Below are 20,458 nucleotides of genomic sequence, written 5' to 3'. Positions count from 1 at the left end.
TATCATGTTGGATTTTGTAGTATTTCAGAGAAATTTCATGTTGGATCCTGTAAGATTCAAGTGAAATTTCACGTTGGATCAGTGCCATTTCTCTTTTAATGGTGTAAGAACGTTATTTTGGTTAATTTTGAAAAGTCCTACACCTTTCCAATAAAGACCAAGCAATCTTTATGTAACTAATTTTATCACTTTGTCTTGTGACTCACTTTGCATAATTTTCCACTTGGCTTAGCTTATGCCATGTGGCAGTCCCAAATAGACCCTTATCCACTTAATATATTATCTCCACTATTAATCAATTATCCATTTAATTAAGAATTATCTCACATTAATTAAAATTCAACTTAATTGTAATACCCTTTTATATATCACACTATCATGGTCATATGGTACCTTGTATGGTACTAGTCCATAAATATCGGGTATTAACGCTCGGCCCGTATTATATCCCAACATGCCAAACTTGAACAAAAATTTATTTTCTTTGACTTGCTTCCACTCTCACCTTCACGAATTTACTCATCACTTATTTGAAATAGTATAATCCTTGTAATCTCCAAATAATCTTTTCCTTGGACTGATGCCAATTACCTTATGACAAAGTTAACGTACAATACTACAAGGTGCAACATCATCGTAATTTAATACTACAAAGTGTAACATCATCGTAATGTAGTACTACAAGGAGTAACATCATCGTAATATAATACTGTGGGACGATAACATAATTCCCCCTTTGAAACATTCGTCCTCGAATGTTGACTGATGCTCTTATCATTTTCATAACTTATAGCTCTTGTGAATACCTTAATACTCTCCTTGTCATTTAGGCAGTGAATAAATCCAAAGGGCATGGTATTCCCCCCTTTAGGCCTATTTCTCATACCATGACTCGTGGTCGAAATCCTTTCAATCTCGTAACTGTTGTTACCTTCTGTCATGCAACGTATACGATTTTTTCCTTGTATGTGCGCCTATGCGACTCTTCCCTTCAGCTTTTAGCCAATCTCTATGCCTCACTTTGGGAACACATATAGAACTTGACAAAATGTCCTTCTGGGCATCTATAGGTATACTGAAGTTCTTCACTCGCTACTTCGTTGAACTTACGAGTGTTGCTACATCTCATTTCATAGACCCGGTTATCTAGCCGCATGATTTTACTACATCTAGGTAGGTCATATTATACCATAACTCTTTCTTCGATTTATCGTTACTGAGGTCTGCTACCAAACTCCATATTAATTTCGTTGCTTATCTCATATGTATAAATCTAAGTCCTTTAATGCTTCCTCATTACTGTTCATCTTAAGAATGAAGACCTAATCTCAGCTCATACTTTGTGACTTTTGTCCATCCATTATGATTCGACTTAATATTGGTCTACAATATACCACTGATAACTTTAAACTTCTTATGTAATACCTTACCACTAGGGCTTATGTCGCATCAAGGAATATTTTAGGTGACTTCGATAATCATATTTCATAGTATCTCAATGTGATTCACCTTATGGGGGTATTCTAATCTCGTGTTGTCCGCAAAATCTTTTCTCCTTCTCCTCTTATTTTTCTTTCTTCAAACCATTATTCAATCGAAGGCCCAAACGTCATCTTTTATCTGTCACAATTACACCTTCATTTTTTTATTACCAGGTCAGCATTCAATTTCTTCTAAATGCTACTAGTAATAGACTCTTTTGAGCTCATTCATGCTATATTGAGCTTTACTTAACTTAGAGAACCCATCAGCTCTCTCTCTTTTTCGTGGGCTTAATCCCGAGGGCTTATCCATTCTCGTCACCTTTTAACTCACCGTTTATGATCCTTACTCTTGTCTTCCTACAATCTTGTCACTCTACCATACTTTAGTTGGCAACCCATACATATCCATTTATACTACTCCCAGCCTTCCTTCAAGTTCTTGCACCATAGATTTCCTTGTGTTATTTTGGAACATCAAGTGAGACATCAAATCATCTCTAACTCTTCGTTTACTCTCTTAACTAGACCTCTCGATAACTAGATTTTATAGGCTGCAAGATATGCCACTGACGATGCCGCCATCATTCATGGATATTAAATCCCCACGCTTCTAGACTTCTATCCGATGTATGGACTATTCACAACCTTCTGCATTTGAGTATCTCGTACGTTTTTCACCTTTACCTTACCTTAAAGTCTCGCATCGCATCTTGTATCTCCTTTATGACCTCCCTTACATATAGGTATAATGCACATATACAACTTGAACTTCAATTATAATACTTGCACATTTTTACATGATTCTATAAGAGCTTTATACTGACTTCTTATGAGGCTGATATTCTCTTAACTGGACCTCTGATATTAAGAGTGATTCTGTAATGTTCTCAATTATGATGTCCAAAACTTTCTGGGTCCTATAATCAAACTCCTGATTTACTTAGTTGATGCATCTCTTTAGGTCCTTTTTTCTTATGATAAACATTTATGTAGGCCTCTTTTGTGAACATATATGCTGCATGGATAATACTCCGAACTCTTAGGTGGAGATAACTTTGGATTATTGATCGAATACTTCCTTTTGTTCCTTCTCAGCTTCCTTTAAATGTAAGCTATTACTTCTTCTAATCGTTCTGCCGCTTGTTGCGTGCCTACTTGGCTTATCTTGGCGCTCATGAATATTAGAATCCCATGTAACCCATATGATCTCGAATATCACTTACTTCCTGTTCATTAGTCGCGATAGATGCCACTTTATCAAGGAGTGGATATAATGTTATAGTGAGACTATTTTTACATGACCATTTTTTTTCTTCAAGTTACTATGCTTCGGTTGAAGCCTTCTTTCTTAATTTCCTTAGCTAGTCTTTTATTGTAGTACTTAGGGAGGATACTCTGACTCTTGTAAGGATATGAGCTTACTACATTGTATATTCGATGGACTTTGTGATGTCCTTCCTTGCCAATAATTATTCCTAGTTACTTACTTCCACGCCCTTGTACTTGTAGGGTTGCGTAAGAACTGATATTTAATTGTCTTCCCAGTGGCACTCTATTTTATTCCCGTAATACTCATACGGTACCTTTAACTATCCCAACTCCTATCTGAATATTTCTCAAGTATTATAATGACATTACCGCGAGGATGAATTAACTATATTGGGTTAAACTATGTTTATCTTGCACGATCTATTGACTCGTCTGTAATGTTATACCCCATGTTTTCGTACGTGAAAGTGCGCCATAAATAAATTAATGGAAGCTCGTAAATGAGATATTACATCCCGTATTTTCATATGATAAAGTTTTGTCATAAGTTAATTGACATAAGATCGGGAATGAGATTATTTTGAGGCTATAAGCATTATGCTATTTCAAACAGGTGATGAGTAAATTCATGAAGGTGAGAGGGGAAGCAAGTCAAAGAAAATGAATTTTCGTCCAAGTTGACATATTGGGATAAATTATGGGCCGAGCGATAATACCCAATATTTACAAACTAGTACTATACAAGGTACCATATGACCATGATAATAGGATGTATAAAGTATATTAAAAATAAGTATAATTTCAACTAATTTGAGACAATTCTTAATTATGCGAGTAATTGATTAATTACCGGATAGCGGGATATTAGCTAATTAAATTAATTGTTTGTTGGATAAGATCAAAAATGCCATGTGGCAGCAAGCCACTTCACCCACCGTATGATTCTGTCATAATTCATGACTATGAAGTCATTTTTAAATAGGCGGCAACCTCATTTACCTTCTAATTTTTTTAGTGAAAATGAGATTCATACAAGATTCTGTGACTTTTTAGTAATGTGACTTCTTACAAACTTGACTTCTTAGTAACATTTCAGTACAAATCAAATTTTCAATACCAGAAACGGCAACAATCCTATGAGTTTAAGTTTGAGGTTGCCAGATTTAGAGAGTTGTGGCGAGTTGTTTGTGTGGTTGCCCCTCTCTATCACTCTTAGCAGCCAACGATCACCTATTTACCAACTTCAAATTATTCTTTATCAAATTAAGTTCACTGCGGTAGTGAAGATTTTCATTCTTCAACCAAAATCAATGAGATTTCTTAGCATCTTAGCAACGTAAAATTTTGTAGTTCTAAAGGAGTACGGTGCAATCTTTTTCAAGAATATTATATAAATTTTCTCCTACTCTGATTCGTCATTACGTATTGTCATGACTGACGTGTGTTAGATGGATTGTCAACAGAATCAGCTCAGTATGTTAAGGCTATCCCTTATTTCTTTTGGCATGATCTATACAAACGAAACGAGCAAACACACAATTTCCATAAATGACTCTATCTAGAAATACTAGTGGTGTCTATATTCTTGATTCCCCATGTGAATTATTATTATATCTTCTGTTCACGGGTCTCAGAAAAATACGTATTTGATAATGTTTATCCGAAAGACATATTGATTTTTATTGTATTCCGAGAAAATCTTATTAATGTATTTCTTATGCATTTCATGCATTTATACATGTACATTTACCCATGACCAGATGTCGTTATATACGCGTATATATGTATATTATATGTATATGGGAAATGGGAAAAGGTTACGGCTTTATATACGCACCACCACCTGATCAACTGGTATACGTTGATGATTTTGCCCACAATGGCCGAGATGATATGATGGGATGCCCTCAGAGGCCTGATGATATTATGAAACATGTACCTATGCACGACATGACATTCATACGCATATGCATGACACTAAAATTATTTCATGATTTACAAAGTTATCCAGACTTACAGGTTGAGTCGTTTACTCTATATTTCACCCATGTCTGTTATGTACTTATTTATGTGCCTTACATACTCGGTACATTATTCGTACTGACGTCCCTTTTGCTTGCAAGCACTGCGTTTCATGCCCGCAGGTCCCAATAGACAGATCGAGAGCCCTCCAAGCAGGCTATCAACTCAACGGGAGATGTTGGTGCGCTCCATTTGCTTCAGAGTTGCTTGTTTTGTTAGTATGATTTAGACATGTATTGTTTGGTATGGTGGGGCTCTATCCTGACCTTTATGATATTACGTATTCTTAGAGGCTTGTAGATAGATATCACATATAGGAATACTTGTATGGCCTTGTCGGCCTATATTTTGAGTATATAAAGGATCATGCCGGCCTTATAGGCCTGTACGTCATATGTATAAGTTTTGATTACATGTTGGATCGTCCAATGATGAGTATTTCTCTATGATTTATTGTACTTATCTCACGAAAGCCTCGCTGGCTCATTTACCTATGGTAGTATGAAACTAAAGATATGTTACGTTGGTACTCAGTTGAGTAAGGTACCGGGTGCCCTTCACGGCCCATCGATTTGGGTCGTGACAAAAGTGGTATCAGAGCAGTTCTGTCCTAGGGAGTCGACAAGCCATGTATACTAGAGTCTTGTTTATGGGTGTGTTGTGCACGACCCTTATAAGCAGGAGGCTATAGGGCATTTAGGACTGTCACTCTTTCTTCTTACTCTAGATCGTGTGGTAAAGCGCAGTTGTAAAAACTTAATTTCCTAAAATCTATCTTATTAATAATAGGACGATGCCGACATCCAGAAAGACAGGTTGTGAGAGATATATTTATGGAAGAGTTGAGTTAGAGGAACTCGATTTTTGCATCATGCTTATGATGGATAAATATGAAGTATTCAGCAGACCGTGTGTATACTAAGATGTGTAAGCTTCTTGATAAGGATCCCTAAGGCAAGAATGCCTATCCACTTTTACGATAAAAGGAAAAAAAGAATCAGAAAGTAGACATAAGCTCCATCAAGTAAAAGAAGCAAGGTGAAAAAGGGTACGAGGTACCCAGTTAATGAAGATTATCGGTATTTTCAACTCGGGGAGATATGAGCATTTTGAGTTACCTTCAATAGTGACAGAGGTATGCACAATTGGTCACACCCATTTCAGTTACGCCCTATGGGGGTTAACAGAAGTAGTATAAGACGAGGACGAGATATCAGGATCTGGCTGGGGTTAGAGTAACCCAAAATGATTGATGGATTGTTTCCGTCAGTTGACATTTCCGAAGGATATTGTAAATGTGCTAACAAAATCTCCTTGTAAGACACCCAGATGGTACGCCCAAAAATAATACAGCTAGATATGAGTACTATAAAGATAGGCACTGGAAGCCTTCAAAGGATAAATGTTAGCTTAGTATGGCTCTCATCTCTAGTAAAGAAAGAATGTTAGGTAACCCGAAGAGCCAGTAGATGGAGCAAGGGGAGCTAAAAGCAAAAGAATGTCCTGTTGGAATTTTCAAAGTAAAGTGTTAGCCAGAAATGTTAGCAGGAAATGACAAGAGAGTTAATCAAGCGTTATGAGTAAGATGTGATGCATGCATGACAACGGTAGAAAAAAAATTACGGTATTATAGGATATATAGTCAAGTTAAGGAAAAGGTGAGAGGAGCAAGGCCTTGAGACAACAAAAGAGTATAGGTCATAAAGTCATATCCTCATTGAGAGAAATAAATTCGTGACTCCAACATGATTACCAGAAGGAAAAGTTAGACCCCAGAATAATAGAAATCAGCATGGGCTGGTGAACAAGATAAACTAAAAATGAATTAGGGACTGTGTGATTTGATAATAGTCAACATCATGAGAAATTCAGATTGCGTTCCAGCGATAATAGAATAAACAACAGAAGAAGATCCATGATGAATTCAGAGAATGGTCACTAAGGAAGACGCTTCCCTAAAGCAAGCAATGTGAGCAAAGTTAAGCTTAAGGAACTGTTATGTCAGTTGCACTAAGTGTCACCATCGCGAGTAAGGAATTTTTTTATCCTTGGTAATAGAAGGATTACCGCATGATGAGTAAGGATCATTGATGATGTGAAAGGACACCAAAATGAAGAGGAAAAAAAAGCATCAATAGGCAGGGTCGTCGTAGCTCCAACTCTTAGTACTCCTCTAAAGGGGGGAATATGGAATGGTGTGGCATTAAGTCAAAATTAAGGGGTTCTAGTAATTATGGAATGGTAAAGGAAGAATGCAAAAAAAAAATGAAAAAGGGACGAGATTGCACTTATTCAGAGCCTACAGATATGCTATAATTCTAGAACATTATGCAAACCCGACGTCAGGAGAGGAAGTAAGGGTTCCTACCCGAGATGTTATTGACAAATAACGAGCTGGTAGAAGAAGTAAGTTAAGACGAAGGAAATAACCCAAGGAAGATTACACAGAATATTGATATGAGAATGGACTAACGAGTAGTTAGTAGTTGATTGAGGAAGAGCCTAGTTAATGGCTAGACATGAGGACACAGACAAATCAGCAGATCGTGCAAGATAAGCATAGTAAAACCGAATATAGTGAATTCAACCTCACACTAATGTCATTGTAATACTTGAGATATATTCAGATAGGAGTCAGAGTAGTTAACGATACAATATGAGTGTTACTAAAATAAAAAGAGAAAGTCATTAGGAAGACAGTAAAAATATCAGTTCAGAAACAACCCTACAAGCACAAAGGCATAGAGGTAAGCCACTATAGATAATTATAGGCAAGGAAGGACATCAAAAGGTCCATAATAAGCTCACAACTTTACAAGAATAAAGGGTTCTCCAAAACTACTACAATGAAAGACTATCTGAGGAAATAAGGAAGAAGGCTTTAACCTAAGCTGGGTGACCTAAGGAGGAAATGATATTATAATAATAGTCTCACAACAACATTATATGAACTCCATAAGAAAATAACACCTACTGTGGCTAATGAATGGGAAGTAAAAATCAGAAGTGATATTCAAAATTATATGAGTTGGATTGAATTCCAATAGGCACGGACACCAAGATAAGCTAAGTATGCACGCAAGAAGGGGGCAAAAAACCAGGAAAAGTAATTGCTTACGTTTGAATAGAGCTAAGATAGAACCAAAAGAATTATTCAATTTATGATCCAGAGTTAGTTACGTTATGAACGCACTTAAGAGTTTGGAGTTTTATACATGTAGCATATACATTCGTAGAAGATTTTGTTATAAGTTAAAATAAAGAATTAAGCCCAGGTCATAGACGAAGGATTGCATTATTAATGGATTGTTTCATGGATATTCCTCAGCGCCCATGAAAGGTTAAACGTAATAACTAATACTATGAACCGCATATTGGGAGGAAGCCTACCTAAAGGTTGATCAAAAAAAGGAGGAAACTAAGGAGATACATCAACGAAGTAAATAAGGAATCTGATTATTGGACCCAAAAAATTATAGATATCGTGATTGAGAACATTACAGGATCACTCTTAACATCAGAGGTACCAAGGGGGTAGTACAACAACCATATTTTATAACGGCTCTACGATAAAGCTAGTTAGAAAAATACCAGCCTTATAAGAATTCAGTATGGAGATCCCATCAGATTGTATAGGCACCAGAGGTGCAAGTATTATAATAAAGCTTCTATTTATGGATGTGAATTATACCTATATGGAAGTGAGGTTATGAAAGAGATAAAAGATGTGATGTGATATTTTAAGTAAGTAAGGTAAAGGTGAACAACATACAAGATACTCAAAGGTAGAAGATCGTGAATAGTCCATGCTTCAGATAGAAGGCTAAAAGCACTAGGATTCAATATGCAGGAATGATAGTAATATCGTTAATGGAATACCTTCCAGCCTATGGTTTCTAAGTACTGAGAGATCTAGTCAAGATAGTAAAGAAGAGTTAGAAACGATGTAATGTCTCGCTTGATGTTCTAGAATAACATAAGGAAATCTATGGTGCAAGCAAGTTGAAGTAAGGTTGCGAACAAGTATAAATAGATATGTGTAGGTTGCAAACTAAAGTATGGTAGAGCGACAAAGTTTTAGGAAAACATGAGTAAGAATAAGAAAAGGTGAGTGAAAAGGTAACAATAATGGATAAGTCCATGTGATTAAGCTCATGGAAATAAGAGAGCTGAATGGGTTTTCTAAGTTATAAAAGGCTCATTATAGCAAGAATGAAAGGAGTCTAAGACTAGTAGCATTTAGAAGAGATGGAATGCTACCCTGGTAGTGGAATAAGGGCGTAATTGTGATAGATAAAGGATGACGTTTGGGCCTTCGATTGAGTAATGACTTAAAGAGGATTTTCACGAATTGTACGGAATTAAAATACCCACATAAAGTGAATCACATTGGGATGCTATAAAATACGATTATTGAAGTACATTTTCACCCCTAAGTGGATCAGGAAAATCACTTCAAATGTTCCACGATGCAAGGTAACCCCTAATGGCAATATATTACATAAGAAATTTCAAGTTATCAATGGATAATTGTAGATCAACGTTGAGGCTAACAACAATGGATGGGTAAAAATTGCAAAGTACGAGTTAAAGGACTTAGCTTTATACATAGAGGATAAGCAACGAGAGTAACCTGGAGTTTGGTAGCAGACCTCAGTAACGGTAAATCAAAGTAAGAATTATGGTATAGTATGGCTTATGTAGATTTAGTAAAACTAATGAAGCCCAAAGGGACAACTTGATATGATTTTGTATATGTTCATAGAGTGAAGCCTAGAGATTTGCTAAAAGCTGGAGGAAAGAGAAGAGAAGCATCGCATAGGTGCACAAACAAAGTTAGAGGCGTACAGGCTGCATGATATAAGGTAGCAACAATTACGAAATTAGAAAGATTCCGACTACAAGTCGTGGTATGAGAAAGTGCTTAAAAGGGGGAATGCTCTGGCCTTTGGATTTATTCAATGAACAGTTATCTGAATGGAAAGGAGAATATTAGAGTATTCGCAAGAGCTATGGGTTATGAGAATAATAAGTGCATCAGTCAACATTCGAGAACGAATATTCCAAAGGGGGGAATGATGTTACACACCATGTTTTCGTACGTGAAAGTGCCCCATAAATAAATTAATGGAAGCTCAGAAATGAGATATTACATCCCGCATTTTCGTAGGATAAAGTTTCGTCGTAAGATCGGGTATGGGATTAATTTGAGGTTATATGCATTATGCTATTTCAAATAGGTGACAAATAAATTCGTGAAGGTGAGAGGGGAAGCAATCAAAGAAAATAAAATTTCGTTTATTTTGACATATTGGGATAAAATAAGGACCGAGCGATAATACTCGATATTTAAAAACTAGTACCATACAAAGTACCATATTACCATGATAGTAGGATATATAAAGTGTATTAAAAATAAGTAAAATTTTAAGTAATTTGAGACAATTCTTAATTATGCGGGTAATTGGTTAGTTACCGGATAACGGGATATTAACTAATTAAATCAATTGTTTGTTGGATAAGATAAAAAATCCCATATGGCAGCAAGCCACTACACCCACCGTATGAATCTTAGTCATAATTCATGACTAAGAAGTCATTTTTAAATAGGTGGAAACCTCATTTGCCTTCTAACATTTTTAGTGAAAATGAGATTCCTACAAGATTCTGTGACTTGTTAGTAATGTGACTTCCTACAAACTTAGACTTCTTAGTAACGTGAATTCTTAGTAACATTTCGATAAAAATCAGATTTTCAATACCAAAAACGGCAACAATCCCATTAGTTTAAGTTTGAGGTTGTCGGATTTAGAGAGTTGTGTCTGTCACTCTTAGCAGCCAACAATCACCCAATGTTTACCAACTTCAAATTTTTCTTTAGCAAATTAAGTTCACTGCAGTAGTGAAGATTTTCATTTTTCAACAAAAATCCAACAAGATTTCTTAGCACCTTAGCAACGTAAAATTTTGCGGTTCTAAAGGAGTACGGTGGAATCTTTCCCAAGAATATCATATGGTTTTTTTTCCACTCCAATCCGTCGTTACGTGTTGTCGTGATTGACGTGTGTTAGAGGGATTGTCAAGAGAATCGGCTCAGGTATGTCAAGGCTATCCCTTACTTCTTTTGGCATGATCTATACAAACGAAACGAGCAAATGCACAATTTTCATAAATGACTCTACTCATAGAAATATTAGGGGTGTCTATATTCTTGATTTCCCATGTGAATTATTAATATATCTTCTGTTCATGGGTCTTGGAAAAATAGGTATTTGATAAAGTTTATCCGAAAGGCATATTGATCTTTATAGCATTCTGAGAAAATGTTATTAACGTATTTCTTATGCATTTCATGCATTTATACATGTACATTGACCCATGACCAAATGGTGTTATATGTATATTATATGTATATGGGATATAGGAAAAGGTCACGACATTATATACGCACCACCACCTGATCAACTAGTATATGTTGATGATTTTGCCCACAATGGCCGATATAATATGATGGGATTCCCTTAGAGGCCTGATGATGTTATGAAATATGTACCTATGCACAACATGACATTCATACGCATATGCATGACACTATAATTATTTCATGATTTACAGAGTTATCCAGACTTACATGCTGAGTCATTTACTCTATATTTCTTTCATGTCTGTTATGTACTTATTTATGTGCCTTATATACTCGGTATATTATTTGTACTAACGTCCCTTTTTCCTAGGGATGCTATGTTTCATGCCCGCAGGTCCCGATAGACATGTCCGAGAGCTCTCCAAGTAGGCTATCAGCTAAGCAGGAGATGTTGGTGTGCTCCATTTTTTTTCGGAGTTGCTTGTTTGGTTAGTATGATTTTGACGTGTATTGTTTGGTATGGCGGGCCTCTGTCCCGACCTTTATGATATTACATATTATTAGAGGCTTGTAGATAGATATCATGTATATGGATACTTGTATGGCTTTGTCAACCTATGTTTTGAGTAGATAATGGTTCATACTGGCCTTATTGGCTCGTACGTCATACATATAATTTTGGATTACATATTGGATCATCCAATGCCGAGTATTTCTCCATGTTTTATTGTACTTATCTCACGACAGCCTCTCTAGCTCATTTACCTACGATAGTATGATACGATAGATATGTTACGTTGGTACTCGATTGAGTAAGGTACCGACTGCCCGTCGCGGCCCATCGGGTTAGGTCGTGACATGTAACCTCTTGTTTTTCCATAACTAGGCTCTTCCTGAATCAATTACTAACTACTCGTTGGCCCATTCTCACATCAATATTTCGCATAATCTTTCTTGAGTTATTTCCTTTGTCTTAACTTACCTCTCACACTGGCTCCTTATTTAACAATAACATCCCGGACAAGAATTCTTACTTCCTTTTTTTGACGTCGTGCTTACATAACATCCTAAAATCATAGCATATCTGTAATATTTGGATAAGTGAAATCTCATCCCTTTCTCATTTTTATCGCATTCTTCCTTTATCATTCCATATTCCACTCTTTAGGGGAGTAATGCCACATCACTCCATATTTCCCCCTTTAGGGGAGTACTAATATTTGGAGCCACGACGATCTACATATAGATGTTTTATCTCTTCCTCTTTGGCGTCTTTTCACATTATCGATGACCCTTACCTGCCTTGTGGTAATCCTTCTGTACCAAGGATAACAAAATTCCTTACTCACGAGGATGACACTTAGTGTAACTAGCACACATAGTCCTTTAAGTTTAACTTTGGTAACATTGCTTGCTTTAGGAAAGCGTCTTCCTGAATGACCTTTAAAGGTTATTCTTCTGTCATCCATTCTATTGTTGTCGGAACGCAATATGAAATTCTCATGATGCCGACTATTATGAAATCACTCATTCCGTAATTCATGTTTAGTTTACTCGTTCAGCAGCCCATACTGATTTCTATTACTCGGGGTATAACTCTTCCTTCTAGTAATCACATTTTAGTCATGAACATATTTCTCGAAATAAAGATATGACTTTATGGACTATACTCTTTTGTTGCCTCAAGGCCTGTCCCTTCTCGTCCTTTCCTTCACTTGAGTATAGACTCTGTAATACTGTCATTTCTTTCGATCTACCATTGTCATCCATGTATCACGCCTTACTCATAATGCTCTAGTAATTCTCTTCTTATTTCTTGCTATCATTACTATTAATCACTTTATTCCGAAAACTTCGACAAGACATTCTTTTGCTTTTAGCTCCCCTTGCTCCATTCACTGGATCTTCGGGTTGCCTAACATTCTTTCTCTACTAGGGACGTGAGCCATACTAAGGTAATATTTATCCCTTCAAGGTTTCGAGTGCCTATCTTTGTAGTACTCATATTTAGGTGCACTATTTTAGAGTACACCATCTGGGTGTATCACAAGGAGTTCTATTAGTAAATTTATAATATCCTTCAGAAATGTCAATTAACGCAAACAGTCTATCCACCATTTTGGGTCACTCTAACCCCAGTCGGATCCTAATATCCATCCCTCTTTTATACTTCTTTGTTAGCCCTCATAGGGCATAAATGAGATGGGTGCGGCCAATTGTACATACCTATGTTACTATTGAAGGTATCTCAAAATGCTTATATCTTCCTTCTGAGTTGAAAGTACCGATAATCTTCATTAACTGGGTACCTCGTACCCTTTTTCACCTTGATTCTTTTACTTGCTGGAACTTATGTCTACTTTCTAATTCTCTTTTTCATTTTTATTGTAAAAGTGGATAGGTATTCTTACCTTAGGGGTCCTTATTAAGAAGCTTATGCATCTTAGTATACACATGGTCTACTGAATACTTCATATTTATCCATCATAAGCATGATGCAAAAATCGAGTTATACTAACTCAACTCTTCCACAACTATATCTCTTGCCAACTGTCTTTCTGGGTGTAGGCATCGTCGTATTATGAATAAGATAGAGTTTAGGAAATTGAGTTCCTACAACTGAGCTTTACCACACAATCTAGAGTAAGAAGAAAGAGTGACAATCCTAAATGCCCTGTAGCCTCCTGCTTATAAGTGTGGTGCACAACACACCCACAAACAAGACTCTATTAGACATGGCTTGTAGACTCCCTAGGACAGAACTACTCTAATACCACTTTTTCATGCCCCAAATCTGAGGGCGAGACCGCACCTGGTGCCTCACCTATCCTTGCGTACCAACTTGCGACTAAGGAACTCTGAATATGTGATGTCATACTCTGGCCATGGGCCATATTGCAAGACAACTATGAATGCTTACTAAATATCAGTATAAAGCTAGGCCGAAAGGGCCGTCATAATTATTGCAGCTGACAAACCAACCAAATATGCATACATGGCCTACAAGCTCAATATATGGCACTAACTGACAGGATATGTCTACTAGTCTCTGCTGATGGATATACTTTGATCGGAACAGGGCCCCGACCTACTCATAACATATATACATATATAAACAAGATGTACATAAAGCTCTAGACCCGAAAACTCCGAAGGGCATGGAGCTTACCAATCAAGCTGAACTCGGGCAACACCTAATGAGGAGGTCTACTCGTCTGTCTGTCTGAACCCGCACGCATGAAATGCAGCGCCCCCAAAAAAGGGACGTTAGTACGAAATAATGTAAGGCAATATTCTGAAAGCTGAAACTGAAAGCTGAACTAAACTGATAATATAATAACTGAAAGCAACTAGAAGTCAAAGATAATCTGAAGATATGCTTACCTACTGATACTGACTCAACTCTCTCAATATAGTACGTAAAATAGCTATCCGAACTTATAAGGCTCAGTATATGTTTACCGTGAAAATGGTAATAATAATTAAATTTGATTTTGTGGTTCTAAAAATACGTGATCTATTTTTATGCGTATTGTTGGAAAATGGATGCTAAGTAAAAGATTAGAAGGCAAGATTATAGCTTAAAAACGATATGATAACCAAACTGAATGGCTGGAGATCGGGGCCTCGAACTATCATGTATAGGGTCTCGAGGCCGAATTAGATGGCCGGCTTAGAACAATCGAGGGAGTAAGAACAATTATGATAGCTACAATGACGACTCTTTGTGATTAATAATAAGCAATAAATGAAAAATAATAAATAGAACACAATAAATATAAGTAATAAATGGAAGTAATGAGAGCAAGAGATTATGTTAGAGAGCAGAGAGAATGTTCTTTTGTATTTAGTATTGAGCATCAGATCCCTACAAAATGACTAGGATCCCCTTTATATATGAGGGGGAATCCCAACATAGCACAAATGCAATTATTACAACGATATGGGACTGGTACAACCATTTAATGCCATGGTACGGGTTTGGACTAGCCTACTAGACTTTGTCAACTCTAGTCATGTGCCTTGGGAACCTCATACCGATCCACCGATGCCACTGATTTACCCTTCCTCGAGGTTGACCGTTGCCTACGCTACCTTGTAGTAGATTACTAAGAACCCTCGAGCCTCGAGCCCCGATCTAAGCTTTGAGCCTTCGAGAGATAGTTTCTTCGAGGCACCTTAGTGACCGCAAAATAGTACTACCAATTTTTGCCGTATAAAGATAGTCCCGCGTTTCCTAGAATAAAATGATATGAAATGGTTTTGAACTCCTACTCCTTAGGCACTATCATCATGATGTCCGCCTATTAGAGCATTAAATGCTATAACCCAAAAGCCGCACAAGGGTCGCCATCAGTACGACTATCGAGAAGCCTACGAACCATTTTTTTGTTTGGTTTCTCCGTTGCCCATACGGCTTCTATAAATACCCCAATTGCTTAATGACTCACACTTTGGTGATTCCTTCAAGCTTTCAGAGCCATGTTCATATTCCTCTATGCCTTTCTCTCATTGGCTCTTAAAGATATTCTTGGGTCGCCATGGCCAGAACCTCCAAGACAGTGCCTCGGAGAGATGAGGTTGCCTCTTCATCTCGAACATCCAAGAATAAATCCATGGATAAGCCCAAAGTGGCTCCTACTGCTGAACAGTGTACACCCGCTGGATTTAATAGCATGAAGGATTTTTCCATCGAGAGACCTCCATCTATGCCGAGTCGATGCGAACACGTGTCCTGGTTCATCAGTGTTGTGAACGATATAGACAAAGTGCGGGTGGACTTCCAATGGGATAAAACGGTGCTGGTCGATATTCCTAACCTTGAAGAGAGCATAACGGTCTATAAGGCCGACTTTATTTATGTGTACACGTACCCGTTCACCTTGGGCCATGTCGACGCCTTGGACCCTTCTTCTCTGGCAATAAACCCGGTCATTCTCGACTTTTGTTGTAAGTACTGGGTGACACTTTGCTAGATTTACCCCTCTTTCTGGAGGATAGTTTACATGCTTCGCTACTTTTCCAGCAGAGCCAAGAGTACTACCTTTACCCTTGATCATCTGATCAGGTTGTACAACCCCAGTCTTTTTTGAGGCTTGATTAAGCTTCACCCTCAATCTATGAAACCCTTTATATGGAGTATCGATGAGCACAAGGATCGGGGGTGGATGAGCTGGTTTGTCCAAGTAAGGACCTCGAACATTATTTCGGCTTGGTGGATGCCGTTCCCGGAAGAGTGGAACATGAAGCGTAAGTGCCTCTTCTTTGATTATGCTTTATTGTCTTCTTACTTTCTTCTCAAAAAGCTAACTTTCCCTTTGCTCACACAACTTCCTTTTGGCATCTTGAATATGTTCCGGACCTGTTGGGGTGTATTAGTGGATTAAATACCTCATTCCCCTATCTCGAGCATTCTTGGCCGGAGTTGGCTAAAACGCGGTGGGTGGCCAAGAATCATGGTAAACTCCTTCTCGCCACCTCTATCATGTTTTATATTTCTTCCCCTTATCTTTCGTATTGATAAACTTTGATCACTATGTTCGCGCAGGCCTTGGCAATGAAATGTAGATGAGATCGCCTCCTACCGCTGAGGAAGGGTCCTCTAAGCCCGATAAGGGTAAAAAGAGGAAAAAGGAGATGACTGCCAATTCCCCTATATCAAAGAAACCCAAGTCTCACAGGCCTTGAGCTGAGGCCGAGGTCTCGTCTTCAGCTTCCGGAGCAAGTTCTGATGACGAGCATGAGGATGATGATGATGACGATATCCCTTTGGTACAAAGGAAGAGGTCAGGCGCAGATCCCCTACAAGTGTCTGCGCCGATGGCCGCCTAGTCAGGAATGGCTGATTCAGCTTGAGCCCATGCTTCGGAGAATCTCAAAGAGGGCACAGATACGGTCCTTGAGCCCTTGGTCAGACGTGATGCAACCCCTTCTAAGGAGGCCGTTGCTGCTGGTTCCAAGGCGCCCGGGCCCGAAGCTTCTCAAGGATGGAATTTGCCCCTTGGTGATATTGACGCCCTGTGCGGCCTTTATTTGGGTCCTTAGTTCGAGCCCAGGGAATTCAGGGATGCTTAGGACCCAAAGTCTACCAACGTGGAGGGTCCCCTCGAGGGGGGAGACAGGCTTGACAACTTCTTTGATGGTGCTGATGATGTTAGTGAAGACATTGATCTCGACGCTCCCAAATCTATCGGGGAAGCGGAGAAGTTTTAGCAGAAGGTGATAGCCTTCTATTTCATTATAGGCTAAGAAGATGTATGATCACGCCTTCTCTAGGCTCCAAGACGAGCTTTTATAATGTGGAAAAGATCTCGCGAAGTTCACCTCAGGACTACTGAAGTCAGAGGCCTCCTCTGCCCGAATGGAGGAGGCGTTAAGCGAGCTTCGGGCGAATTTGGAGGGAGCGTTCCGAGAAAGGGCTAGCCTTGCTGAGTAGGTAACTTGTTATTCATAAATTTGTTCGCCATTCTCATAATTCGATGTTTACTGACTTATATTTTCCTTTGTAGATCAGGCAGAAGGATATGGAGATCCTCGAGCTGAGGAGCCAAAACGAGGCTATGAACTCGGAGTTGGCATTAACCCAGGGTCTTTTTCAAAATACTCGAAAAGTGGTTGCTACGCTATTTGCGGCCAAGTCCGTGGTCGAAGAAAATGCCGCTACATATTTGAGGGATGCCTCCACTGCGAATCAACTAGCCCGAGAGATATCAGAGGAGGCCGAGCAAAAGCTAAATCAAATTGTTGCTTACGCTCGTGCAAAGTCAAGGAGGCAAGCCTTAGAGGAAGACAGTGCTAAAGGTGTCGATCTCTCAGCTGAGATCGAGGAGGTCCGAGATTCGGAGGAAGAATTGGCACTCTTGGTCACTTTGGATGAAGATCTCGGAGATGGTTCAGAGGGAAGGGGCGATGAAGAGTAGGTCGGTGTTGCCTTTCCTTATCTTTTGTTTAATTATTTTTGTGTATGTATTCCCGGGGAAATAGGTCTTGTAAAGGTTCCCCTTACAAACATATTTTTGGTAATGTAAAAAAGGATTTTTTGTTTCCAGCCTTGCATTGTTTATTTTTTAGCGATCATGCAAAATTTGGTCTTCGAATTTTGATTTCGACTATTAGGAGTCCATATTTGGGGGTAATCGAGACCCTCGAGATCGGGCACCATCTCGCGATTAGATCGATAGCTCCTTTGGGGACGATGCTTATAATAGCAGAGATCCTCGGGGTCTCAATATTTCCCGAGCACCACATGACAGCATTATTCATGGGACATGGTAGTGGGTCCCCCGGGGTTGTCCCACCAGTACATTTCCCAAAAAGTGGTGCTGTCTTGGTCAGACATAATTGGTCTTTCGGATAGGCGAACAGCCGCGGCTTGCCTCTATATATGCATTCGCTCATTTCTGAACTGGGATTTCTGTTATTCTGGGTAACTATTCCTCTCATAGAACTTTTGTTCTTTGTGGTAGTTCTCTTGTCATTTCAACTCAAAGCCTTTGCCCGAATCTTCATCCTCCTTTTTCTATTTTACCGCAGCCATGGCTGCTACATCGAAATTCATTCATCAAGGGGAGGAGAGTTTTGCCTCTGTTCCACATTCGGTAAGTGGTACACCGCCGGTATCTGGTGGGCTGACCCTGAGGTGCTTTGTCTCGAGGAAAGACTTTACATTGGAGAGACCTCCTAACGTTCAAGGGCATCAGGAGCATGCATCGAGGTTCATCTCCTAAATAAGGAAGGAACATCTCGCGATGATTAGGAAAGACTGCGGATGGGGAGAAGAAGTGGTACTGCAGGTACCTTCCCTGTAGGAGAGCATCATGACCCATGTCGAGAGGTTTTTGAACTTGTATACGTATCCCTATACATTGGGTTCCCCTGAGAGGGTCATGCTTAAGTTCTGTAGGAGGTATCAGGCTACTCTGGCACAGGCTCATCTATCACTTTGGAAGATAGTGCTGATGATAAGGTACTTTGCCGATAAGGCCAGGCTTGAATTCACCCTTAGCCATCTCGTTAGGTTATATCGGCCTCTGCATTACAAGACCTTGATTACTCTGCGACGTCGATCCACCCGGTCCCCTTCCATTAATGATGAAGAGTACGAGGACCAAGGGTAGATGAGCTGGTTTGTTCGAGCACAGACAGTCGATATTATCCCTGGAGAGTTTTTGCCATTTCCTGAGAAATGGAATTTCACACGTAAGTGTTATACTTGTATTTTTATTGCTTTGTCCATAGTGGTGGCGGGCTCTGTAAAGTCATTTTTGAATTTCATTCTCTTTAGGAATTCCTTGGTTGCCGAACGAGGTTCCTGACCTAGCTGAAGGTCTCATAATCTTGCAGCTTGCTCGACCTATGATAAGCGCAAATGGCGAGACTTTTCCAAGGGGGGATGGGAGGGAAAGCATTATGGTAGGTGTTTAGTGGTTTGTTGCCTCAGAAAGGTACTTTCGTTTTGGCGCACTAACTCTGTTGCAGTAGGTGTTGGAGGTTTTTTCGAGATGAGGCCGTGTCCCCTGGGGGAGGAGGAGAGATTGCCAGCCTCAAGGTTGAGGATCGATAATAAACGGAAAGATTCTTCGTTGTGTGAGGATTCTCGTGGCGGGGCGAGTCCTTCTATTAGGTTCAAAATAGACGAGTCGGCCGATCTTCCAGATTTGGAGGCCTTTATTTTTGAAAAATCATTTACCATTCCCGTTGAAGGTACTTCGAGGGACAATGGTCATCCGACACCTCCCTCCTATACTACCAAAGGCACTTCGGGGGAAACTAAGATATCGGATGTATGTTCGACCTTTGGAGAGGCACAACATCTTAGTTTCATGGTAAGTTTTGGTAGCTGGTACAGGCTTCTTTTAGTTTTGTGTCTTTCTTATCGAGATTTCTTTTGTAGGCCTTTAACAAGCTTAAGTCCGAGCTGCTTCACCGTGAGGCCAGGCTACAGAAAGCTTTGGATGGGGAAAAGTCCCTTAGGCTTCTCTGCACAAAAAAGGAAGGTGAGCTGGTATACCTGCGGTATGACGCAGATCAAAATCGGAACTATGAAAGCCATCTCGAAAGACAGGTAACCTACACTTCGTGTCAACATATGCTCCCCCTTCCACTTTCGGATATTAATATTCCGATATTTCAGTTGAAGAACAAAACGGAGGAGCTGGAACAACTTTGGGGAAAAGTTGGCCGGGTTAAACGTGAGTGTAATGAGTTGAATGCGCAGGCATATGCCCAAGTTGTGATCAAGGAGGATGCTTTGGCTAAGGCTTCCACCCTCGAGTCTAAGCTATTGAAGATAAAGGCCGAAGTTGTGGATGCCCGGGGC

Source organism: Nicotiana tabacum, chromosome 5, assembly GCF_000715075.1.
Source record: "Nicotiana tabacum cultivar K326 chromosome 5, ASM71507v2, whole genome shotgun sequence".
Lineage (NCBI taxonomy): Eukaryota > Viridiplantae > Streptophyta > Magnoliopsida > Solanales > Solanaceae > Nicotiana > Nicotiana tabacum.
The sequence above is the reverse complement of the archived record's forward strand: the minus strand, read 5'-3'. Positions refer to the sequence as shown.